A 10,886-nucleotide genomic window follows, 5' to 3' on the forward strand; every position below is an offset into this window, starting at 1 on the left:
CTGCAGCGTGTAGGTTCTTGGACAGGTTTCTTATATTGAGGTCCACCCACCCAGGACTCAGGGACCATTGCGGAAGAGGGGGCAGAAAGATTGTAAGCACCAGGGAGGAGGTGCATAACCATATGGAAATAGTCCTACATGCACCAGGGACCCTTCTCATACAAATCTACAGCAATGGTGTCAGCATGCACAACACCCAAGCAAACTTAGGAAGACAGTGTCTTGGGTAGGAAAAGCCCAGCACAAAACTGTGGAAATGAACAGCAAGCCCCAGTCTTAGTCGAAGAACTATTGGTAGCTGATTACTGCTGGGTCTCTCTTGAAGAGAGAGACTCTAGGTAGCCTGACTAAACCCCAGTGGATGAATTTGCACTGAGGGACATCTCGGAACACTAATTTTACACAATAGGCCTTAATACAAATGACAGAATGTATGAACTCCAGTGTGTTGGGGGGGAGCTGTGGGAGGGTGCCAAAGGAGGAGGGGGTATAGAGATGATTTTATATATGAAATACACAAAAATTCAATAAAAATTATAAAAAAAAGAGAAAAAAACTTGTCAAATGATCTAATAAACAATTCACTAAAAAGAAATAAGAATGACAATAAGTACAGGAAAAGGCTTTAAAAATCATTAATCATTAGAGAAATGCACTCACAGTGAAATACCTTCTTCACACCAACAAACACAGTTATAATTTAAAAGCCAATAATAATTAATAACAATAACAATAACACTCAAATAGGCAAATAATTGCTCTTGATGAAGATGTGGAGAATCCACAAAAGTTGTAGGTGGGAATATAAAATGATGCATCAACCTTGAAAACGTTTGATGGCTTCTCAAAATGTTAAATACAGAGCTAATGTGTACAATTTATTTTTAAATATATACCCCAAACACCTGGCCTTATTAAAGCACCTATAAAGGCCAGTGAGATGGCTCAGAGGGTAAAGGCACCTGCCACCAAACGTGCCAACCAATTCAATTCCTAGGACCCACATGGTTGAAGAAGGAAACAGACTCCAGCAGTTAGTTGTTTGACCTCTATACATTCGCAATGACACACACAGCCCCCACTCCCACACACTAAACAAAAATGAAAAAAATACATTAACAGGTGGTCATAGCAGGATTACTCACAATAGCTCAAAGTAGAAAGAACTCAAATGCATGTAACTAATGAACAGATAAAAAAGAGGTGTTAAGCAATGAAATATTGTTCATAATATAAAGGACTATACTTTGCATGATGTCATTTATACATACATAATGTCCAAGTCAGTAAATCTATAGAGACAAAAACAGAGGTTCCTGGTGGCTTCCAGTTCTGGGAGAAGTGGAGAAAGGAATGGATGAGGAAGGGCTGCTAATCGGTGCTGGATTGCTTTATAGCTCAAAGAAAAAAAGGTCTCAGGTAGCTCAAGTTGGCCTTGAACTTGTTCTGTAGATAAGGGCAACGTCTGTCCTTCTGCCTCCACTTCTCAAGTGCTAGGATTACAGGTGTACCTTGCCATGCCCAGTGTATGCAGTACTGGGGACTGAATGCAGGGCTTTTATGCCAGCAAGCATGCTAACAACTGAGCTACAGCCTTAGTCCTAAAAAATTAAACCAAAAAATCATTGATTTCCTTGCAGATTATACAATGTATTGATTATATTTAGATCCCTTCCCCTATCTGCACCCCTAATACCCCCTGCTGAATTGCACTCGTGTGCATGTGTGTGCGTGTGTGTGTGTGTGTGTGTGTGTGTGTGTGTGTGTTTAAAGATTATGGTGATAGTTGCACATTTCTATGAAAGCACTAAAAACATACTGGTTGTGCATTTGAAATGGGTTAATTGTATGGTATGTGAGTTGTATATCAGCAAACTATTTAAAAAAAGGAAACTAAATTTTAAAAATATACCTTTATGATGAAATGGCAGATGATAGGGAGGCACACCAAAATAAATGTGGATGAGGACTTAGGGCTGATTTTTATTTTCTTTATACTTTTTGAAATTTTTCAAAATCCTTCAATAAATTTTTATCACTTCATTTTTAAACTTAAAATTTGAAATACTTATTCAAAGTAAAATAAACATAAATGGTGTACACTGAAACAATAATTTTTTGAAAGACAATTATGAGAGTGCATCAAAGCCCACCTAGACCAAAGCACAAAAGATAGTCAGGAAAGGCTCATGTCCTTGGGGAAAGAACTAATGAGGTCCTGAACCAAAGCAGCCGCTCCAGGGATGCAGACAAGAAGATGAAAGTTTGGAAGATAATAAATAAAGTTACTTAGAATTGGAGACCAATTATGTACATGAGAAAAATATGAGAGAGATTTCTGAGTTCAGTCAGAGTTCTTATTTGGGATAATGAGTGAATAGTAAAGTCTTTCACTATCTTAAAAATGTTTGGAAAGTGCAGGAAATACATATTTTAATTCACAACCAAGTCTCATTTGAGGAGACAATGGTCTTCATACCCAGGGGTACAGTCCTAGTGTCTGACCTTGAACATCTGTTCTCAAGTTTATAATGAAGTTTCTGCACCTGACATTAACTAACTTCAGAATACTGGCCAAATCTGTCTGCTCCTTGACTTATTTTTTGCATGAGAAGGTGCTATAAAGAAGTGATGCTCAAAGTAGTACTCAGGCCAGCATGTGTGATTTGTATAGACCCTGCCCAGCCTTGTGGAAGCACAAACTCTATGAGTGGCATTTGTGTGTGTGTGTGTGTGTGTGTGTGTGTGTGTGTGTGTGTATCACACAGAACATCCCACGCCATCAGAGAGAGAGAGAGAGAGAGAGAGAGACAGAGACAGAGACAGAGAGAGACAGAGACAGAGAGGTATATGGGGGTGTGTGTGCATGTACCTATACGTGGGACCAGAGGAGGATGTCAGGTGTCCTGCTCTAAGACAGTCCACCTTATTCCTCTGAAACAGGTTTCTTACTGAACCTAGAGCTAGGCTAGTGACCAGAGAATCCCAGTGGTCTTCATGTTTCTTCCCCTCACAGCATTGGGATTACAGGCATGCGCACGGCCCACACGGCTTTCTATATGGGTGCTGGGATCCAAACTCTCAGGTCCTCATGCTCCCCTCTTGTTTTGTTGTCTTGTTTCTTTGTTTGTTTGCTTGTTTTTGAGTTCCAGGCTGGAAATTGCTATTTATACTAAGCTGGTCTTGATCTCACAGAGATCTACCTGCTGGGACTAAAGGAGTGTGCTACCACACCTGACTTGAGCAAGTACTCTTACCCACTGAGCCATGCCCCCCGCCCCTGTACAATTATTTTTATCTTTAATACTCTTCTATAGATTCTGAAGCATCTTTGTTTGGGTCCCAATGATGTTATAATATCCCCAAGGTCCCTTTTTGATCTAAAATTGAGTGATATAGAACACCTTAAGAGCCAAAAAGTTCATGAAGCATTAGAGCATCTCTAAAATCTCCTAAAGAGGTAATGTTTGGCCTCATGATATGCATCAATGCTTATCACAAGGAATGGATAAAGTGTTAAAAGATAGAAGAGTAGCGGTGTTTACAACATTACAGACCAAGGTATCAGTGAGAATGCAAAAATGGGAAGATTTTAACAGAAGGAGAAATTAGCCACTGGGCAGAAAGGGAGCAATGTTGGGCAGCACTGATAAACAGACTTGGAGGGGTAAAGATGGACAGCTTTCAGATACTGAATATATTGGCACAGGCTTGGAGCTGCTTATGTTCTCTGTGTATGATTATTCTTGGAATTAAAATAATTATTATGTACAGCTAACTTTCTGAAGGAGTGTGTTATACATGAAAAAGCACTCCATTTTTTCAAAAAAAAAAAAAAATTAAGAAACAAGTATTACAAAAGAAACAACCAGAGCAGTCAAGGAACAGACTTCATAGCAAAGTATTCATCAAACACATGCTCTCACCCCACGAAAGCATCTCACCATGATTTCACGCCTCCATGTATTCACATGTCATTTGCCAGTACCTTGAGTTGGGTCTTCTACAGACTTTCTTTCAGAACTGGCTTACCTCTTGCAATGTCTTAAAATCCATTTTCATGCTGCCCTATACTCCTGCTTTTCTAGGAATATCTTCATCAAAACCTCATTCAGTTAATGGAAAAAGTAATTCATAATTTCTTCCAAAGCCTAATGAGTCCACAGATTAGGGCTTTAGGGATTAGTCCTCTCAACTAATGACATTTCAGCTGAGCTGCATTAGCTTAAGCTTCTTGATTTTTTTCACATTCTTAATACTCTCTACAAAACGACTACATTTCTAAACTCCTCTAATATTGAGGTAGGATAAATCGCCTTTATGACTACATATCTAGTGTTCCTCAGCAGTGAGAGATATTTTCCCAGCTCTTTAGTCCAGTCTTTGAGCCCTACAATAACTGCTCTGTATCTAACTGGACAATCTCTTTTTCTTTTCTTCCAAGTAGCCCCAAAGAGACACTAAGCTAATCTACCCTGTCCTGACACTATGTCCTGCTGGGAGGGCCCTCACCTACGACTGCCAGTAATTCTGGCCCAGGGTAAATTGAGTAAATAGTCATTGACTTGATATTTTTGCTAATACCCATTACCTGTACTCATCAAAAATTAGCTCAGATTTCTCAGAGAATGCAATTGGGGCTCTAGCTCTGTCCTTGCTGTCTTAATAGTCCCTTGACATTGATTTATCTACCTTCTAAAGGCACTTCAGGATATATTATCCTACAATTGGCATTAGGACAAACAGAAACACAGAGAGAAACAGTTTAAATTAGATTCCTTCCCCATATCTCCTAAAACAAAAATTCCAAATACACTAAACAGTTGAATTAGGAAAAATATCTAAGTCTGGAAAGAAATATATTTGAATTTTATTTAGCATTTGGGGTTAATTTTGGATAAACATTGGAAGTTTTAGCAAAAGCATGGCATATCATAAAAACTTTTGCAACTGTTTGAAACAAGAGAAACAAAATTAAATGTCATCCACCTTAAGTACAATTTATACCAACATGTTTATGGCATGAGGTAAAAGGCTAATTTTCTTAAGTAACAAAAATCTCTTACAAACTAGTAACGAAACAAGATTTTAACATACAGCTCCAAAATGGTTGATATCTGTTATCAGGTGATAGGTGTCAAAAAACTATTAAAATGTTTAATAAGCAAATGGAAAATTGTCACTTCATAGCGATCAAAGTGATCAGGTAAATTAAAATAAGGTGCTGTGTGTTGGATTCATGACAAAGGGGTTATAAATGCTAAGGAATTATTTTCAGCGCCCACAGCCTGTTTTGTTTAGGGTTCAGACCTGTTCAGACACTGTTGGTGTTCCTTCCTCCCCTCCTCCCTCCTTCCCCCTCCTTCCTTCTTCTTTCCCTTCCTTCCCTATGCAGATGGAGTACAGGGCCACTTGCATAGTAATAGTTAGCATACTTAATGAATCTCTAAGAAAGGGATTTAGAGAGGAAGTTGAGTTTACACAATACTGCATATTTCAACACTGAGGGACTTTTAGAACACCCAACTGTTCTTCCATTTCCAAGAATCTAAAAGGTTTTCTTTGTTGGAAATGTGGGAACTGTTTTCACTATCAAATAACTATTACCACTCTCTTAAACCATGGGACAGTTAACATTTTTTTAAATGAATAATTTATTGAGAATTTCATACATGCATAGAAGGTGTTTTGATCAAATCCATGCCCACTCCCTCCCCTCCAACTCCTCCCATATCTCCCTATCACTTTTTTCTGAGTTAACAATTTCTATAACCCTTAAGATACACAGGGGACTAAGGACTAGCTATAAAAAATTTTATAACACATTATAACCATTGCAACAAAAATCTCTCAACATTTTGCACCTGTCCATGTCATCTTAGTAGTCCTGACTGCATGTGACTGAGACTCTTCCAGATAGCTCAGGATCATGGCGGTGCACGTCAGATCTGATGCTATTACACACTGATGCTCTTAGGCTACTGTGGAACATTACTGTCTCAATCCGGTGCTTTGCAGACTCAGTAGCAAAATTTTACACAATTTGTGCTTCTTCCCTGGCTGCCAGCTGGGAAGCTGGGGGAGGGGCTGAACTCAGGGCCTTGCACATTCTTAGCACATGCTCTGTCACTGAGCTATACCCTGACCAGCTGTTATTTCTTAATATTGTTTACATTATCTATATTCTAATTGGGAACCACATGACTACAGCAACAAGAATTATTTGTAAGATGGGAATAAATCAGCTCTAACTGAATATTTGTGGGATTCTCTTAAGGGTGATGTATAGCTGAACACAGCACTTTTGTAACACTTGTGTGGTGTTGCATATTCTATATTTTATGAGATGTGATTGCTCATAAATACCACAAGGAATATGCTGCTGTATTTCTTAGTCTCAAATTTTCCAAGAATAATTTTATTTATCATAGTCTATAGGGAGAGATGAACAGTTTTAGATTATTTATGAATATGACAGACAAAACAGGACACCTCAGTATTGTCAAACCACAAAAAAGACTGACTGAGACAGAAACAACTAAGTCACACTTATTTTTCTTTTAGACATTAAATGTTTTCTGGAAAAACTATCCCATGGTTTTAAAACCAGGAAAGTGGTTACCTTTGGGGTCAATTATTAATACCCAGAACCCCTGGGTCACAGGTACTGATTTTTCTTGGTCTTTCATTGATTACTTAGATGTTTTAATGTACTCAAAATTCATTGAGCTGTATACTTCTGTGAATGTAACATACACATCAATATTTCATACACAAAACCCAGGTCCTTCTAGTATAAAATAGAACTGCACTTAGATTTTTTTTTTTTTTAGCGTTTGGGCTAAAAAGCAGTTAGCAATGCTTAGTGGTTTCTTAGCAACAACTGCTTTTGTTTGGTGAAAACAGACTGCATTTACTACCTGTTTGTTCCAGCAAAGTACACTTTCTCCCATAGAAGGATACAAGAAAAAGTATGGCCCACAAGGAGACTAAAATCTCATTCAGAATGGATGCTTGATTGGTTATCCCTGCCATCCTTTCCATGTTTCCACCTATGTGCTTCAGATGTGGTATATAGGTCAGGGTCCTAATCTCTTCTGGTCAGCATACATCTAATCCCTTCATTCCTGCAATGAATGCAGATACCAGGGGTCTCTTTTACAAGAGCTGTCAGGCATCCATGACACTCATGGAAAGTCTTGTCTGAAAAGAAGTTGGTGCAGAGTGTGACAGATGGACTAGGAAAGACAGATGAATTCTCAAGATGCTCTTTCATTTCTAAATGCCAGGTCCAGCTGAGCCTGGAAGGCACTGTAGCTCAGAATTATTCTGCTATGTAAATTCCCTCCATTTTTGTTTTGCTTGACCTTGGTTTGAGTCAGTTCTCTAGCTCTTAGAACCAAGGAACTCTAATGCTTGCAAGGGACATATGTCTGGAAAACGGGGGTTGTTCAGGGAAAGGCTTCCTCAGAGTTTCTTTCCAACAGGAGGCCCTTCAGGAATGTTAAGTGCTATTCAGACTTGATGCTGGGTCCCCAGGAGACAAACAACAGAAATCTGTAATAAATAATCTTACTGCAGATATAGTACACGATATATTCAGAATCGTCTTAGACAGCATTCCATATTTCATTGATAGCCATAAGAGGCAGAGATCTCTTCTTTGGCGCTTTGAGAAATATTATCCTGGAACTAAATAGCTCACAAAGTTTAATCCTTTGTCAAGATTCATCTTCTAAGGCTGTACGAAAGACCTTAATATTTTTCTGTAGTGGAAATCTTATCTGACAGAAAAGTGAAATAGAATGTTTCATCCAGGACTGCTTTTCTGTGTTCTCTCCTCTAGTTTCTTCTATGTTCTCTCTCTCTCTCTCTCTCTCTCTCTCTCTCTCTCTCTCTCTCTCTCTCTCTCCTGAGGCTTGAACCCAGAGCCTTGCATTTGCTAAGCAAGCACTCTACCACTGAGATAAATCTCCAATCCTGAGATACATTTTCTTGACGGTTACCCTCCTTTCTCAACCCACAGCTCTCTAGATGGCATCCCAACACAGCAACATACTAAGTCCTTTCTAGAAGCCCCACTCTTAGTTTCTGCCCTGATCCTCACAGCTCCCTGGCCCAACCAATGTTCTTGTTCTCCTCTGTGGGCTAGTCCTTATCTAGTTGTTTATTATCTTACTTTTCTCTTGAATTATTTTCACAGTTTCTATATCTCATGCCTTTGTTTTGCCTAAATGTTATCTTTCCTAGAATTTCAGATACTATCAACTACACAGATTCAGCTTAAACTCCTCCTTTCAGACCACTCTTAATATAAATCATTAGGCTTCCCCATAGGACCTTGAATTTATATACATGTCTGATAGTTTTAGTTCATTTTCTATTACTGTAAGATGCCAGAGGATGGGTACTTTTTAAGAAGAGTTTTTTTTATTTTATTTTTTTAGCTCAATTTTGGATTCAAAAAGTCTAAACTTAGATGATCTCATCATTTTGGCTTCAGTTAAGGGACCCATTGTGTCATTCAGAAAAATCATGACAAGGGTTAGAACAAGAGAGAAATGACATAGTGAGATAGGAGACCAGAGAGCCAAGAAGGGCCAATCTTGCTCTCTTATGATAACCTATTCTTATGAGAACCCAGTGATGTCCCACAGATACTACATTAATCTCTTCCAAGACCAGTGCCCAGTAACCTATCTGGTCCACTGCCGTGCATAGGACCAAACTTTCAGCACATGAACCTTGGGGAAAATACAGTTAAACCATATTCAAACTACAGAAGCAAAGAATTAGTAATGCTAATTCCTTCCCACACTTGCCCACATCTCCTTTCCGTGTTACTGGCTGCCATCAACATCCTCACTTCACCCTAACTTCACACCTAAACTTGCTTCTACTCTTTCATGTAGATAATCATGCAGTTTCCTCATTTTGCTTCCCATTTGGTTACTGAATCCTATGTCTCCTGGTTTAGGGTGTTACTCCTTCCTACCTGGATTATTGAAGTTGGCTTTTCATTGGTTACCCATATTTCAAAGCTTCTGTTATAGTTTAAATGTGAAACGTCTCCCTTGAGTTCCTGAGTGCTTGGTTTCCAGCTGGTGTCACTGTTTTGGGAGGTTGTAGAACCTTTGGAACACAGAGCCTAGCTAGAAAACATAGACTACTAGGGTCTGGCCTTTGAGGGTTAGCACAGCCCTTCTTCCAGGTCTATGCTCTCTTTCTGATGCACCAGGATGTAACAGCTGCTGCCTGCTCCTACTTCTACAGAGGGAGCTATGCCGCTCTGCCTTCCCTGTCATGATGGACCATTTCCTCTGGAAACAGGAGCCAAAATAGATCACCCAGTTGCTTCTGTCAGGTATTTTGAGAGTAATGATGAAGCAAGTAACTAATATACTTTCTTTACTTATAGCCACTAAAGTACCACCCTGGGAACTCTAAATCTGCTATCTTGCTTCAGTCTGTTATTAGGTCCTTGTGTCCACAGGAGGAGATCGGGTTCCTCAGGTGGAGCTTGGACACATTGAAATCCTTCCTTGGTACTTGGCACTGTGAGATATGAAAGGGTTCTATTTCCCTCTCTTACCAAGTTATGCCTTGCTGCTCTGTCTTCATCTATGTTCTTTGCACTGCTTGAAATTTCTTCTCCTCTGTCTTCACTCACCCCTTCCAACCTCATCTGCTAAGAACAAGCTGAGGTGTGGCGTTGCTTGGGACATCATTCCTGGCTCCTCCTGGTTCTATTGGCTCCTTGCTCTGGGATTCTGTTAGTCTAGTGCTTCTCTTTCTTCTTTGCATATTGTTTATTGTTTTCTGCTAGGTCTGTCTTTGCTCTGAACCACAAACTTCTGGAGGTCAGCGGATAGGTCTCTTTTCCTTTTTGACTAGCTAGGAGTAAAGGCTTCACAGTTGTTTCTTCATGTATTGAATTGGAAGATTGACTAGGTTTATTATGCATAGGAGTCCAGAAAGAACATTTATCAAAAGTATGCCAGAGATAGACCTATTTAATTGGAACTGTTTAAATGGGCCATATGGTCTGCATCAGGATCACTGAGGTGTCATTAGCCTTTATTATCTTCTCAAGTTTAATTGATACTTAACAAGGTAGAGCATTTGAGAGGATATTTTATTCCTCTAATATTTCCATAACAACAGATTGCACTACTGCAAGTTCAGAATTTTAGCTTTGTATCTAAGAAGGTAAAACATTGTTTACTGGAAAAGTGTTCTAAAAGAATACATGAATTTTTTAGAAAACATGAATTAATAAGATTCTTTGTCAAAAGTACAGGTATCATTTTTCTTTAATTTGCTCCTAATATTCTTTAATACACAGACTCAAAAATACTGTAAATGTTGCTGCTGATGGAGTCGTACAGCTAGAGGGAAATTAATTCAGTTCCATTCAACACAACAGCCCAGGCATTCCGACTGGACTCACCCTTCCCCTGCTAGGTGATAATTAAAGGGATCACACTATAGGAATAGAAAGGAAGACACCTCAAGCACCACCATCCAGCCCTGAGTTATTATGGTTTTACAGATAGATAAGAAATTTCCTTGGGACTGAAGAAATGGCTCAACGGTTAAGAGTACTGACTGCTCTTGCAGAGGACCCAGGTTCAGTTCCTAGAATCCACACGGCAGCTAACAACTGTCTATAACTCCAGTTCCAGGGAATCCAATGCCCTCTGACCTCTGTGGGCATTGCATGACACAGGTGCCCTTGCACACATGCAGGCAAACACTCACACACATAAAATAAAAATAATAAACAATATATATATGTATATATATACATATATATATATATATTTATTGTCTTTTTTGGGATAGATGAATGGGGTGGTCTATGGAGAGAGAAATCAATAAAGACA

At 39.1% G+C, this 10,886-nt stretch overlaps 1 protein-coding gene across 2 annotated transcripts in view; it reads right to left on the minus strand.

Moving 5' to 3' along the window:
* Nucleotides 1–10,886, minus strand: part of Clvs1 (clavesin 1) — a 205,216-nt gene that overhangs the window by 102,250 nt on the left and 92,080 nt on the right. The window lies entirely within an intron of this gene.

Source organism: Nannospalax galili, unplaced genomic scaffold, assembly GCF_000622305.1.
Source record: "Nannospalax galili isolate Female #2095 unplaced genomic scaffold, S.galili_v1.0 scaffold397, whole genome shotgun sequence".
Taxonomy (NCBI): Eukaryota; Metazoa; Chordata; class Mammalia; order Rodentia; family Spalacidae; genus Nannospalax; species Nannospalax galili.